We start from the raw sequence: 13,438 nt of genomic DNA on the forward strand, positions 1-13,438 counted from the left end.
GGGTAAAATCTCTCTCTGTACACATTTTCTGCAATATTGGATGGTGCTTTCTGGGCTCGTTAAATACGCAGTGTTTGAGTAGTTGCTAGTATCCCTGTTAAAGCAGACGGTTTATTGTAATCTATTCAGTCAGTTTCGAAATGACGGTCATCGTAGTTTGTTACCACCACATCACAACGCGTAAGGAAAACGTTTCGTTACTAGCCCTGATTTGGCTGCCCGTAGCAAGCGGACTCTTATCGAATAGAGGGTCCTTATGCCGCTTTCTGTATTACGCGGTCGTAGCGACTTTCCTACACGTGACAGAAAGCAGTAGCACCTTTAGAATAACATATTTCGGAGACCTGTTTGTATACAAACACGTAGAAGCCAGTCGATATATCACTGTGCACACAGGGTGCAAGCAAACTTATGTAATGCGCCGCTGACGTGAATTGCCTTCGCAATCGCGAGATATTGTCACCGTAAAAATGGTTGCGTTTCCTGATCCAGGTACATAGAAGAGCAAATTCTTTGGGCGAGCACGTGGCCTTAGCACGTTCACACTATTGCTGTTAATCTAAGATGGTCCTGAGTTTGATGCTGCGGTGTCGAGGTACCCCGTTGCATTGATGTTAATGCAAAGTGCAGCATGTAGTCTTCCTGTGCACCAAAATTCTTTCTTGCGCACAGGCTGTTCCATAGTTATCTATAATATGTAGTACACACGCTTACTTGTCTCGCTGAGAAAAAAAGTGCGGATGGCATTGTGGACCTCCCTTTGATTATTTTTTAAAGAAAATAATGAGTAGCTTCTACTCGATCATTCCACAGATATCAGTAACCAGATTACGCTGTCTCAAAAACTTCTTGTTTTGCTTTGCTTTCAGCCTTCACCTTTACACTTACTATTGTTCTTCTTTAGAACTTCACTGTGACTTAAGCATTAATATTTCTTTGCGTGTAGACTGCGAAAAACTGCGAAGATATTTTTCCGTATTTAGGCGCCACTTGAAGCACGTATTTATGATGCCAAAGTGCCAAATGGCCCATTGAGCAAAAAAGCCGGCCTCTGTCACATGAAGCAGCGTAACGGCAGGTATATTCCCATTGGCTAAGACGCCATGTCACGATCGCGCCTCGACGTGGTCGACACAGGTCAAAAGTAAACACCTGCTGTAGCTGGCACGCCCCAGGTGTTGCATGAGGGGAGAGGGCTTCCCCGCGCTGCCACGTTACCCTCCATCTCGAAAGCGTGTGTTATCAGCTAGTTTCTCGTACGCACAAACTCTCTCTTGCATTCTCTGCGCCTGCATTCTAAGTGCGCTCCGGTAAGGCCAAATCATAGCGCGCCAAGCGTCTCAAGCAAATCACTTTATCGCGAGGAGTTCCTAACTGGAAGGAACGCTCAGCAGCGTTCAATTGGACATCTGTGCTTTCGCATTCAAAACTCATAAGGAATGCTTGAATTTGTTCGTGACGTTCTTAACTAAGGGCCTTGATCAAAGGAAGCAGACTCACTCTCGTGCGCACGAAGACCTACGTTAGAGTACACGATCGAAAAAAACTGAAACTGTCTCAGCATCACGTTCCAAAGAATTAATGGCACATTCATCTTGTTTTATTTTCCAATGTGCATATGAAACCTGTATTTGGCGTTGCAGAACCTATTCTGGTCTATCACTACTACAATACTGTAACGTACTTGTTTACGCATAAACTACTCGACAGTAGTTTGTGCGTTTCAGAGCCTTCTAACACAGTGTACATTAGAGCATCTTCAAAGACGTATGATGGAATCAAAAGCTTTTTTAGTCCTTATTGATATAGATGGTGATTATTCTTATGTTTTATGGAATTTTTGAAAAGCCGACGTTGCTTTCCCGAGAGATTGAGACATATGATTACCTGATTATAAAAATCAGCTAATTATCTTTTGATTTATTTACTATACGGCACATACTGCAATTGACGAATTGTACCCTGTGGCTCTGTAAAGCGTACTTATTCGGAATAAATTGCCAGAATGAGGCCAGTTTGGAGTAATGCGCCATCAAACTTGCTATAGAAATGCACAGTTGTTCCACTTACTTCTTTAAAAAAGGCTCTTTTACGCATTTAAGCGCAAACTTAACTGGAAATCCAGTGTATTTTGTTCCACTCCTTGGGAAATATAATCTAAACGCGTCATCCGGGACAATCATTTAAAGTGGTAGGTCTTGCGTTCTCACCCGCTGCAATTCGTAAATTTCAATATGTGCTATAAGAAATTGAGCAAGATTTTGTGTTGTTTTTATTTACTGAATATGTACTTCAATTTCTCATGCTAGTATTGGCCGCTTCTAACCCATGTCAAGGACAAGAATTTTGGTATCTGCCACAGGCAATTTCGAACAATTTCATAGCACTTAAAACTGTTCACCCTGTATAACCGTGTACAGGAGCATGTAACGGTGTACAGAGTGTGCGTTGTGAGCTCCGTTTATGACCTGCCTTAGTTTTAACACTGCCTCGTCTTTCCCAGTTATTGGAAAATTTGTAACTAATGTACCCACAATATACACCTTGGACGTCGCGGCCATGAAGACTTAACCGAAACAGGTTCCAGCGCGGCGCGTCAGCCTTGCATTCGCGTTCTAGCTTAGAAGCATGCACGTGTTTCGCTATGCAAAGAGTAAGACATTACCCGTCGCCTACAGAGAGCGAAACTCATGCCTCAGTGGTGGTGGCAAACAATAGCCTTGCATCATCGGATGCGTACAATGAAGCCGTCCTTTGCAGTAACGCTTCGAGCGCAGCTTTCTTAGCCAGAATGAAACGTGGTGTTCCTTTACCTGCTACTGCTGTATATAGTTACGCTAGAGGTCGAGCATTTGTTTCACTTGATGACGAATAGCATCCTGTTCTCTTTGCGACATGCGATAAGCGTGTTGGCGAACAGGTTGGACGGTCGGTTCAGTGATGATTCTGTGTTTGATTAAAGAAGTCTGTTTGACCTTCGACGTGGAGGCGAAACAGTCGCTAAATGACGATAGTAGAGTAAGGAGCCTCTCCTTCTCGTCTTGGTCGAGCTGTGGGTTGACGTTGATGTGACTGGTGAAGTCCACATCGCTGGGTTCCGGAATCGAGATTGTCGTTACCGAAGCACAGGCGTTGGACTCGGCCACCGTTTCAAAGTAGGCCATGGTGGTATGCCTCGCAAAGTGTTTGTATTCGCCACTGAAGTTCGTAACTAGAATCGTGGTTTGCCTATGTTGGAGCTCTACGAGACCTCGGGCGACGCCGACGTCGCGATCCAGCAATATGGTGAGGTTACCTTCGGCGATGCCTATTCCTAGTTGTTCTTGAGGGCATTCAACGAGGACGAAGATGCTACTTCGAGGCGGTAACGTCACGCAGTCATCGACCACGCGTAAAGCCGCGCGGTGATGTTCATCCGCCACATTGGAATCCGAAGAAACATAGTTAGAAAAAGTCACGAACAAGTCCCGAAGGTTAATGATCGCCCCATATTCCTGGAGAAAATCCATGCCCAGTATAACTAGCCGAGAACACTTGGGCAGCACAAGGAAAGACGCTACGAAAGTCGAAGTAGAAATTGCAAGTCTGGCGGTGCATCGTCCAATGGGTGACACGAGGTGTCCTCCGGCCGTAATCAGATGTGGGCCGTCCCACGCTGTCAGCACCTTGCGTAGCCGAGTCGCCAGTGAGGCACTCATAACCGAGTAGTCAGCTCCCGTATCTACAAGTGCAGTTACTGGATAACCATCGATTGAAGCAGTAATAGCAGCAGAAGTTTTTTTTGCAGTTGCGAATGAAGGCGTCAGTGGTACGTCGCGAGGGGATGGCGTCGGCGGAGGATATTTGACGGTTCGCATGACAGCGGCCTCACCCCCGGAGGTCGCCGTTTTCAGTTTCCCCGGCGCGGGCTTCCACCGTTGACTCCAGCGGAATCAAAGGTGGGTCGAGCACGGTTCGGTGACGCGTACCGACGAGGTGAAGGCGACCGTGACTGTCTTCGCTGTTGGGCAGGAGGAAGCCGGTTACTTTCTAAGTATTTCTCGATTTCGGGCGGGCGTTCGCCATAGCGCGGGCAACGGGCGTCCGGATGGTATCCCCGCAGACCAATCCGTCGGTACTGGCAATCGCGATACCTGTGACCAGCCTCCCCGCAGTGATAGCACAACGGACTGTTGTCGGGGGTGCGCCATACTGTAGATTTGCGCGGACCAGGATGAAAGGGTGCTGGCGGATTCGTGCGGTGGATTGGACTTTGGGAGCGTCGAGAAATCCCAGCAGGCGGCTGCGAAAAACGGCCCGTCGACGGCGCGCAAGCCCGAAGAGCATCCGCGTACGAGAACGTGGGAGGTTCGGGTCGTGTTGGTGGCGAGGGATGAACCACTTTGCCGATTTCTTCTCGAATGACATCCGTAAGAACCGCGGCACTAGGAGGTGTCGAAGCCGATGCATAGGACTTTTGCAGTTCTTCTCGAACAATTTGTCGTATTAGCTCGGTAAGTGACTCCCTGTCATCATTTGCAGGTACGAGAGAGCATGCAGCAGTCATGGTGGTCTGGCGTTCATACTGCGAGAGCCGCTGCCGAAGCATACGTTCCATGACTGTTACATGGTAAATGTGTAGCCGCCTTAGTCAACAATTCAGGTTACAATTTTATCGTCGCTGTTTTGCCGTTATTTTCGTCATGTCTGCATGGTCTACGCTGTCGCTGCGTAGCCTGCTTATCCTCGTTGGACAAATGTGCACTAGATTGTAGTGCTTTTAGACCCAATATCTAGGCCGGATGATTGCAGCGGCAGTAATTGTGTTGATGAAACGAATGTCAGGGAAACTTACTAAATTTTGTGAAAAATTGCATTCTTGAGGTAATGAATAGATTGCGCTGCCCATTTTTCGCAGATCTGAAAAGCAATAGCCGTCTATTAATGCAAACTGCTTCTTACCTCATAGCGCAGAGGGCTACTATAAGCACATACGCTGGCAAGCAGTTCATATTGGTAATCTCTCCGTACGTGCTCGCTGGTGAATGAAGCGTTTCTGAAACTGAATTATTGAAGTAAAAATTATGTAGCTTTGTATTCGTCTCAAAAACTGCGGAACGGCGTAGTGCAATGTACAAGGCAGAGAAGTACAAGCAAAGCTGGACAATTAAAGAGGTAATAAATGCATCATATGAGGTAATGGAAGAAAGCATTGTTTGGGTTCTCTTAGAAAATCATATCATTAAAGCAAACCAAAGAAGGATAAATTCTAAAGAGGCAAGTGCAGGCAAACAGTCTAGCGAATCGATGAAAAACATTGAGAACTGCCCTGCAATAATGTAAGGCTAACACAATTTATGAAAACCGAGCACTCAAGAGGACCAATGCAAATTTTTTTAAAAATAAAATTTTATAAATGATGGACTAAGCAAATACGATGTCGTTTCGAATGCTTCTGCTAATTAGCTCAACAAGACATTTATGTTCTTTATTTAGTGCACTTGCGTTCTTAGTGACAACGTAAAGGTTGTTGGTATTAAAAACGTTATATCGTATTAGTTTTCAGATCGCAGGTAATGCTCTCCATCTACGAGCTGCAGCTCGAGAAAGTTTCCCCGTTATTCTTTGCGTGACCTAAACTGGGCAATTTAGGAGTGCACAAAAACGCGCGCACGAAGCGTCAGCAGTTGAAGCGTTCTCATGTCTCCCAGTCTATGCCACGCAATACAAAACATGTTTTCATTTGGACGTCGATAATGTGGTTTCTAATAAATCGCGTTTTTATCTTAAGTGCTCTTTATATCAGAATTTTCAGCATGCTTGGCCAGAACGTTCGGTATACCAGACATGTTTACACAGCGCAATAGTCAACCTTTAAAACCTCTTCTAGTAGTATCGAATTGTTCGGATAACCACACTTTAGAATGGTGCATTTTATTTCATACGATTTATCTCACGAATACAATAGTGGCAAAGTAGGCATATACAGTGTCGAAGTTGACAATATTGGAGGGACAATAATTTCTATGGCAATAATGTCATCAAATTTACCCCCGTAACCATTAGTTATCGCAATAAGTTCCCAACCCATCGGCACCCTATGATATCCTCGGTTGCAGTAACTCTTTGAAAGCACTGTAATGGCACCCTGAAAGCGTCCACATTCTAGCTCGTGCTTCCCAGTTTGAAAATCTCTAAGGAAAAATACTGCTTAAAAGATTCCTACTTTATTAATTATTCAGTCATCTTTATTCTTTGATAATAAAAATATTATAAGAAAGTAGTTCCCCACAGCATAAAAACTGCCGCGCGACCCCTTGTTCCCAGGCTGCCTAAACCCAAAGTAATAACAGGCACTAATTGCAGTTGCACATGAAAGAGAAAAGAAAACGTATGGAAGGCTGAAACTAACAATTAATTAAAAAAAACTGCAAGTGGTAATAAACTACTGTCAAACAGTGTCAACCAAGACGCCACTTCGCCAAGTGAGGCGGTGCTTCCACAGCGGCGCGCCACTCCTGTTCGGCATCAACATCAGCAGCTGAGGAGCACGTTGTAGGAATGATTTGAGAGGTCTTTCCAGGCATCAAGGCGAATATAAGCGTGTCAGGGCAAGTAACTAGCATCATTCTTGCAGCGCGGACCTCCGAGTCGTTACTGTGGATTCTGTGGCTGCCACAGCCTTATAAAGCTGTTTATATATCTTTCAAGTTGTTATTAACAGAAGTTATAAACCGAAATATGGTTCTCGACGTTAGTACTCCGATTTGGGATACATCACTTCACAACTTATAATCTGGCTACCCGGAGAATAGATTAATCGCACCGCCATGACAGACCAGCAAGCCCTCGCCGCTCTTGAACAGCAAGTGTGACAATTCCAGAAGCAGTTGCAGGCCCAGCAACATGAAATCCAGAGCCAACAACATCTACTCGTACCAGACGAAAGCAGCCTTCCGGGTGTTGCTCCGTGTTAATTAGACCTGGCTCTCGGCCTTGTCGCCATCAAGCGCCATGTCGGGCACACTCGCCTGAAATGTGATTGGCGCTGGTTGAGGTGCAGTTCTTCATTGTACATATCACATCGGGCCGGACGTGATACGGCTACCTCATCGCCTACTAGGACATCATCTACGCCAACGATTTCCGGCCAATCTGCTGCAACTCATCAGCGACTGACCTTCACCGGCTCCTCAAGACTGAATTCATACGTCGTCTATCACTTTCGGAAGACTTGAAGGTGCGTCAGCTGCTCCTTCCCCCTGAAGGAACATGGTGACCGCAAACCATCGCAGTTCCTCAGTCACAAGCTCAGTCATGCCGTTAACACGCATATAGGACCACTTCCTCCTAACACTGTGGCTTCAAGAACTATAACCGCATGTCTATACTATTTTATAAATTAAGTATGCGCTACATCTCGACCAGCATGCCGAGATCGCCGACCACATCGTGAATATGTTGTTCATTATCATATCTCTCCCTTCGGCCCGTCAACGGGTCACCGCACACATTCGAGCGGACACAGGACACCTCCTTCAATCATTATGCAAAATATAAGTGAGGCGTGCAGACAAGACACAAGGGTAGAGAAGTGGACAACATGAACGCCGACTATCAACTGAAGGGAGCACTGAGGCGAAAAAAGAAGCCCTCGCTGCTTCCCCGTCAAATAACGTAAAGGTTCTTGGAGACGCCATCGTAAGTGGTAACCATAGAAGAACCCTTGCTTTGGGTCCTAAGCACTGTTTTAAGCCTAACATAAAACCCGTTGACGTTATAAGCATACCGCGCTGCATAACCAGGTTCGTCCCAGAAGAATAACGCTCACGCTGTATTTTGGATTGCATTGCTAGCATTAAACAATCAAATTCTCATTCTAAGACGCCTGACCATGTCGGAACGTTAGTTTATTACCTTGTGGAGCATAAACTTAGACCAGTAATATCCGACAAGGAAGGTTATTTCGTAATTATGCCAGATGACATGTTTTCAGAAAAAGCGATTTCAGCCATAGAAAAGAATTTGCAGCCAGTAAAACTCTAGCCTTCGGTACTTAAGCAACGTGCGGTTGACCTCTTGTCAAAGCATAATCTTGATAGGCTTGTCTGTAATGTCAAGAAAGCTAAATCCCTCACCTTAAAACTGTTTTTCTCGGCGAAGACCCATAAACAAGAAATTCCTTTTCGTGCTATAGTGTCAGAGAAAGGAACGTGGCAGGCCTGTGTCGCTAGTTACCTACAGAACTGCATAGCTTCACTAGTTTTTTCAGACCCCTTTTGCCTACGTAATTCTCAGGCCATAGTTCAGAATTTGAGAGAGGAAAATCCTGGTGATTGTACAGCTTTTAGTATGGATATCGAAGACCTGTATTATTATTTGCCGCATGACAGGTTGCTAAATTCCGTAAATGAGTGCATTAAAGAAAAAGTGCAAGAGTCGGATTTTATTGACAGATGCGGTGTTTCCACGGGAGCTTTCTAGAAATTCTTTCAGTGTACTTGAAGTCGACGCTGACTGGGTGGAGAGATGGAGTTTTTCTGCAGAAATCAGGCATTTGTATTGGCTCAAAGGTTGCCCCTATTCTTAGCAACATTTACCTGAGTAAGGTTGACAACTGCTTAGAGAAAGCCTTAGGTGATAGCGTTATCAAGATATTTCGTTACGTTGATGATTACCTGATTTTCTGCAATAGGGAAGAATTCGGTTCCGCTGCCACCTCAGTAAGTGAGCAATTTAAACTTTATGGGGGAGGATTAAAGTTGACCAAGGAATTTCCTCAGGGACGCATAATTCAGTTTCTTGACATTTCCTTGATCTTCGAACAAAATCATGTTTGTTGCAGCTGCAGGCTTTGCGGAGATTATCTTGTTCTCAACGTCCACACCATTACCGAAGGGACACACGCACGATAGTGCCCACCGCACCTATGGGTGCCCCGCCTCCTTCGTGCTTGTTCATGCCAAGGACTACATGTAGATGCCTGTAATCAAATTTCTTGCAATCTGTCGATGAAGTGTTAAAGACAGCGATGGTCAGGTCAATGTAAACTCATTTTCGAGTTTCCATTGATAAGTTTCGGTTTTCAAAACACGATACAAATCATCTAGTGCCTTGTTAATGAAATAATCCGCGGGCCCAAATACTGTTTCGTTTATACACATTATTATTACTTACAGCGCGCACTAATAACAAGGAAGAAGAAGACCTTTCACTCGTGAGTAAGTCGCTCGTGTCTCGTCTTTCTTATTCATCCTTGTTATTAGTAAGGCTGTAATTAATGATGTTGCAGATGTACTGACTAGCCCAGCTAGCTATCGTATTACAGTTCGTGTATATAAGTCTCGGAATGCTGAGGACCCTAACAAGCGTTTTGTCCACTTCTCAGATGCATCGCTCGCCACGGCTTACTCATACAGGTACATAAGACCATGGCTGGTGCGCCCGGCGTGACATTCTGGTCTACCAAATCTCCACAAAAGGGACTCGTCCTCTGCGTGATCAAAAGGCGCCCTAGATGATTATCCGCCGCCTAACTTCGCCAAGGATCTTGGGTATTCATGAAATGTACATGCGTCCTTTTTTGTTTTGCCTAAATCTGCGAGGTAAGGAATCCGTCACCTTGACGCCAACTTTCAAGCAAGCCTTCAAATACTGCAAAGCCCCTTCTTTGGTGCCACAGTCCTGTCTCATTGTGCACAACGACGTTCCCTTCGAACTTTTCACCAGTGTATTCCGCACTGTTGTGGGAGCAGCCCTCAGACAAAGCATGAAATAATTCTACAGCCCCCTGGTGTTCTTGCCCAAGAAACTAGTTCTGCTGACACAAGTGTGAGTTCTGAGCAGGCAAATTGACCGGCCTACTACAGAGAACTCTCGCCATTTGCATGGCACTTCAGCGTTACTACTTTGTAGCACAGCTCTGGTAATAACGATGCATTAGAACCTCGAAGCTCAGTACTCCTCTATCTAATAAGACCGAAAACCTCTCTCCTACGCCTTCTTTTAAAGCGCGACTAACTTTCGCCGATGTGGAAGAAGAACATGTAATTTATTGCCTAGTTTACCAATTAGATACTCTCCCGCGTCCCGACACCCCCATAAGTTCGTCACCCGTGACCAAGGAAGTCCTACTCAAGTTGCGAACAACTGACGCCAATCTGGAACCTCTGCTACTGGGTAGCTCTTCACTCGACCTACTAAATGTAGGTCGAATGAAGACCTGTCTACACTTGACTGTCTACTTTGAGGTGTCAAGCGGAGAAGCGAGACCTTTCGGGCCCTCATCACATCGCCGTGCGCTGTTCAACCAGCTGCAAAACCTCAGGAATTCCGGCATCCGCGCTTCAGCGTACCCCGTGGGTTGCCACTGCGTTTTGGCCTTCATACAGGGTGACCGCCGTATCTCAGTACATAACCGCATCTGCCCCTGTGTTCGTTAATGAACGAAAATCACTCGCCGCATTATTTTGCCATCCATATCATTTCCTCAGCCTTCATGGCGCTTCCAACAGGTCGACGTAGACATATTTGGATCTTTTCTACAGCCTGACCTCGTCGTTACACTCTCACTCACCTGCTCATTCACCTCTTCAATCATTTCACTCCATGACCTGAACTGCGGCCCCTAGAAAGGATCACCGCTGAAGACGTCGCATCCACATTCTTCGCTGGCTGGATATCCCGTTTCGGCACCCTTGATTGCGGTACAACCAACCAAGGATGGCAGTTCGGATCTCAACTCTTAAGGATGCTCGAACTGGCCATCCATGTTAAGCTAATGTGGACCAGGAGTAGCCACCCTTTATTAAAGAACCCTTTACTCCCAATTGAAAGGAGCAACTGGAATGACGAGGTCTGTTAGACCATCTCCGTTTGATCCAAGGTTCTCATACCATCATGATATACTCTGCATGCAACGTCTGATTTCATCTGTACAAAATTAAAGATCTAAACCCCACGCTAACATTTGATCTAATAGATTTACACAGTGCAAAGAAATAACCGGCATTTCACAGATTTATTCCAAGATGCATTAACACACAGGAACACATAAGCTGCAGACATTTATAGAAGCTGGGAAAAAGGTGTGCTTTTACCTAATGACTCATAAATCTGCCCTACTGAACTCTGTAGTAGCCGCAACTGATAACAAAACAAGAGAAGGTTACATGCATAATGCAGTCAGGATAACGCACTTCAGTCTTTAGTATCCAGAATGTACCCGGCACAAATGTTGGGAGAGCTACTGATTTTTATTGCACAAGCAGAAGCAACAAAGAATAAGAGGGCTGCAATATTTTGTTGGGTTCCAAGCCAGATCAGAATACAATGAATTGAAAGGGGAACTAAATATGCAGCTATGGCATAAATTATCCTGGTGAAAAAACTTAGGTGCCAACAAAGGACTACACATGAAATTTTCTACTAGCACTGAAGGAACACTGGCAGATAAAATGGCAAAACAATATAAGTACCAAGCTCCATGAGCTACAACCATCGCTTGGTGAAGAGCAGTCTCGCAGGCACTAAAAAGGCTTCATAGAAGTGGTGTTATGCTCGCTTCAAATGGACATACACAACAGAGACTTTCGTCTATGTAAATAACAATAAACTCGTTGTACGTGTAAGGAATTTAGGTAAATTATTTTTTGAATTCTTGTCCTCAACCATAACGAAAACATAAATTGAATTGAAAAAAAGACGGCATTTTACCCGCCACCTATGACTGAGTTCCACCCTGAAATCCAATTTAGGTGTTATAAAATTTTTAAATGGTACACAAATACTCCGTCTCGAGTGATTGAAACACCACTTTCAATAACCTTTCTTAAGGCAATCTTCAACGACTGCTTCAGTTTCCCGCTGGATAGTCTCAGTTGCTTTTAAGCCCAAACCCGGCAAAACATCGAAAAGCAAATGTTCTGAAACTACAATATCAAGATTACTCAGTTTCACATATGTTGCCCACAACAGGAGGACTAGTATTTTGGGGTTCATAATGGTTGCACGAACATCCTGAATTGCAAATTTCGAAAAGCATATTTTTATGGTTTGTGGGCAGCCTTTCAGTTCGTTATCTTTCCGTAATTATACTGATAGTAGAATGCCTGTTCAGAAATCTAGTATGTCAATGAATTCGAGGAATGATAAATATTTAATGACTTGGTTTTGACAGGGAGATTTTTTTACGTATTTATTACGTATTAAGATTTCTTTGTGCAGTATGAAGAGATCGGTGAAGCAGCCGACTTTTAAATTTACGATACACTTTGGCTTTCTAAAACATGCCATCAACGATCCTGCAGAAACACAGAAGGGAAACATGTTTTCTAGAGAGCTGTGCGCAATATTTCTGCAAACTTTATAATGGGTTTAAAACTTCCAGGCTGAATTATTTGCTTGCATTATTATGAAGTCAGGCATAAATTCGTAGAATTTCTCAATTGGTTCGTTAATATTGCCAACATGATCGTAATTACGCTCCTCCGAATACAGCGGCCTATTTTTTTTTCACTCCAGATCAATTTGGCAGGCTAACCTCGTGTTGTCGTTTGGTTCGAAGCTTTGCCTGTAAACCGGGCTTGGGGGCTCCAGAGACGCAGAAAATGACAAGAAGGCGGAATTTGATAAGTTGGTTGAATATATGCTAAAAATAAGGCACTTAAGATGCTCTTACTCCACAGTATTTGTCGTTAAGCTTTCGTGAAGAGGTTAATTAAATACTAGAAAACTAAATACGAAGCGTACGATTGTCCCTACTGTCATGCAACCCATATATATTCCCAGGCTATCTATGAATTGCAGGCGTTTGAAATTATCCATTGCTTAAGTGTATGTACAGCAATGTTCCTAATCTATGCCGAACTAAAAATAGCAGGTTATTGGAGTGCAAGCACTAGTACGTTAATTCCGCAACCTTATGAGCACAAATGTGATGTTACTTCTTTACCGAGTAAGTATCATTGAGAAGAAGTGCACGCAGAGAAAAGCATAACACAAAATGCAATATTTAGATCAGCAATTATAGCCTCGTTTCATGCTTGCCTATTTTGCATAAATAGGCGTTGCACACATTATCTCAGACGTGATATGCGATATCACGTACACAGAAATCCCTCAAAGAGGACCGTGGGGACCCCTGCGGCAGAATCGGACATCTGACTTCAACTCTGACTATTTGAGGCTCAATCCAACTATCGGTTGTTCATTTCTATAACCTTCTGTGTTTCAGTTTGCTCACCACGGCTGCTGCTGCCTAATCGAATAAGGACGTTAAGTTGCACAACTCAAGTGTCGCTTTTACAGCGTTAGGAACAATACCAGGGGTGCAAACAAGTCCACGTAAGCTACTATTCAAAAGCGAAGCCTTTGTTCCCTAGCTGTGTCCTGGCGTATTGTGCCTTTGGGTTGGTTTAATACAGTCTAAAGTGCGCCGCTTCTACTAACGCTAACAAAA

Source organism: Dermacentor variabilis, chromosome 11 (assembly GCF_050947875.1).
Source record: "Dermacentor variabilis isolate Ectoservices chromosome 11, ASM5094787v1, whole genome shotgun sequence".
In the NCBI taxonomy this organism is placed as follows: domain Eukaryota; kingdom Metazoa; phylum Arthropoda; class Arachnida; order Ixodida; family Ixodidae; genus Dermacentor; species Dermacentor variabilis.